Below are 3399 nucleotides of genomic sequence, written 5' to 3' on the forward strand. Positions count from 1 at the left end.
TTGTGGGACAGGGCCGTGTCCGATGCGCAATCGAGTAAAAATGACTTCGTCTCTTCTGGAAAGGTCCGAAGGATTTCGCTGATCCAGTTTGGGTTTTATATTATACAGTTTATTATTTTTCCGTTTTTCCCAGTGGCTCTCCCACAGACTGAAGGTGTACTTTTTTATTTTATGTTTAAAGCTTATTATATCCTGTGTGTATGTGTCTTTACGTCCCCATCGACACAATTTAGATAATTTAGGAGGCACGCTTCTGACCCTGTCAGTCACGGCCCACCCAGGTTGAGAGGAATACACTATTACAACATCCCAGCAGAAAGACCGAGATACTCGATAAAAATGTTCTCCCCTTTCGGAAATCAAACTCTGGCCTCCTGTGTGCAACGCATCTCACCACAACACCATGACTGACACCAGTTAATACATCTAGTATCGTGACCATTTATATAAAGTGTAACGTGACATACACATAGAGATCAAAATCTAGATAAAGGAAAAAAGAAGAATGTATTACAACTGAAATCGAGTGAAATCCAGACAATTTCATAAATCCGGATTTCCAGATTTCTTTGGAACACTGGCACCTTTTACCATAACACCGCAGACACCAATCGACCAAAGCATTTGGACTTTAGTGTACAAAGTGGAAACCCAAGTACCAGCTCTTTTTTAGTTTTAGTAAGAGTTTACGGCACTTGGAACACAATAAGGTCATATAAGTGCCGAAGATTAGAGGTGTTACAAGAGAGTAACAAACACAAAAAAGGAGGGGAGATAGAGATGATAGATGTTTGATAGGAAAGAAGGAGCAAACCACACCAGAGCACCCGGAAACCACCCACAAGTACCAGTCTCTACAAAATGGGTGCTTATCCAATACAAGCATTATGTTTAAAAAAAAACAACTACCTACAAATCAAAGCCTTTTATTCTACGTTTCGATAGAGAAAAAAGACTAAGAAGCATAAATGGGAAAATATGAGTTTATTTTGACCCATTAATTATGACATTGCTAACAGGTATACTCAAAGACTTGCACGCTTTTGGTCATTTAAAATGAACACATATTATTGCAAACAGTGAGGCACACATGTAACGAAAAAGAAAGTAATATTCAAAATTGTGGATGCTGCTAGAAAGGATACAAAAAAGAAGAAAAAAACCCACAAAGTAGTAAGGAAATTATGGAGGGTTACACTGTTAAACATTGTTCGAAAAGACATTTTCTTGAAACAAAAGAAAAGAAAAAAGTAGACAAACATACCACACAAGGAAAGAAAAGCCAGTATGTCTTCATCATGAGGTAGATCAAACGCTGTTTTGGAATGCATTTACACACTCTGGGACATTATTATTATGCCTCACATTTTCTACACATGCCCATTTTCGTTTTGTAAGCATTTGCCTGATCAATATCGTCAAATGGCATCTGAGTGAGTAGGCTATTCTAATAAATGCAAAGTCGATGAAAAAAAGACTAGAAAAAAACCAACTAGAATTCGGTTTACGTATACTTTCACATTGTGAGTACCCAAACCATTAACAAGTGCACAAATAAATGCATGTACCCTGATACTGTGCGTTTCTTTTTTTATTTTTTTGTGAGTGATTTCACTCACATAAAATAATGAAGTGAGTCACGAAACAAGATTAGAAACTGACAAAAGTCTGTTTGACATACAAGCAGAGATAGTAAACACCTTGTACTGTGAAATATTGTAAATAGGTGCTGAAAATTTGGCCAATGGATTGACTTGTTCGATTCATCTAATACCTCACAATTTGATTTTATCAGTTTAAAAAAAACAAACACTGATGGTAGAAAAAGCCCCCAGATACGCCATATGAATGTTCATGCATACATTTCATTGAGCAATTTAAAAAAATAATTTTTGATTAACTGATAGAATACGAACACAGGATTTCAACAACCTGACTAGAATTCACACAATATAAAAATTGTATATTTCAATAGCTTTTGATACTTTCGTTCCTGAAAGACCTTTATATAAATCGTTTCATGCCATCTTCGACAGAAACTTTCCTGTGGAATCATGGTAAAATCAGGCGCTCGAAAAAATAATGAAATGGAAGAAACCAACATTTTTCTTCCAGCTGGGCAATTTTTATAGAATCTATATTATTTTACTTTTGGCTCAACACATTTTACGTCCATTTAAAACACAATTCTGTGTGGATTTTACTGAAAAACCTTGATCAAAAGGGACTAAAAATGAACATTTGCAGTTTCCAATGACACTCATGCTTTGGAAGTCACTAAACTTTGGTGTCCATTTCCTGGATTATTTCACCTCCGACACATGTTTTTTCCTCAAAAGCAAGACAACTAAACAAGCATTTAGATGATATCAATAACTCCATATGCCCAAAATTGACCAGTGCCTGATTCCACTGAACAGTGACACATTTGTCTCTTCACCTGAAGCTAAAAGAAAAGAAACATGATTGTAACAGGTTCATCCAAAATGCGTTTATATCTAATACTGAATTAATCTGAGCTGCTGAGAAAACATGCATAACAATCACGAGTGGAAATTTGGTACATTAGCACTCACACAAATTGCACATTTATAAACATGTACACAAATAAACAAAACCTTTTACACACATATGCTTACACGCACGAATGCACAATGCATGCACACACGCATACACGCTCACACACAAACATCCACACACATATGGAAACTGCAAACAAAAATACATAGGCTAAAGTAAAACATTTCGTTCTGAGTTCCCAACATAGTACGTCCTAATCTTCTTTCTCCATTTCATATTCATCAAATTGTTATCTATCATAAGACCTTTACAAAAATGATATGCAGCAAACGTGCTCAAACACCCCTGGCATACCAGTCATTCACAAAACAAAGCAACACAAACTAAAGAAAAAACAAACAAAAACAAAACCCTGACCGGAGCAGGCAATGGCCACTGTAAGACATGCTACACTCTCTCTCTCCTCTGGCGCTGTGGCGTCATAAACAGTTAGCGATGCAAACAGCGCGCAGGAACTCAACACATGCTCAGGGGTCCTTGAAAAGTACTTAGCGTGGGTCACTGAAATGTCTCAGCAGACGTAGAGATGCTACACTGCCTGTCATATGAAAGCACAGCATTTACGTAGGTTAGCAGAAGTGTCTTATTACTCTGTCATAAGTGAACCAAACGCCTTTACTATTTTTAATTCATAGCCATTTCAAGATAAAGAGGTTTTTTTGTCAGCAAAAGGCATCCTTCTGAAATTTTAATATTCTAATTTATTAAAAAACTGGTCACAGTTTCATTATGATTTTTTTTCATACAAGTAGGATAACTGATCAGGCATTCCATTTAGCAAATAAAAAAAAAATTGGCGCCAAAAATGAATAAAGGTGT

The sequence above is a fragment of the Aplysia californica genome, unplaced genomic scaffold, assembly GCF_000002075.1.
Source record: "Aplysia californica isolate F4 #8 unplaced genomic scaffold, AplCal3.0 scaffold00019, whole genome shotgun sequence".
NCBI classification, from domain to species: Eukaryota; Metazoa; Mollusca; class Gastropoda; order Aplysiida; family Aplysiidae; genus Aplysia; species Aplysia californica.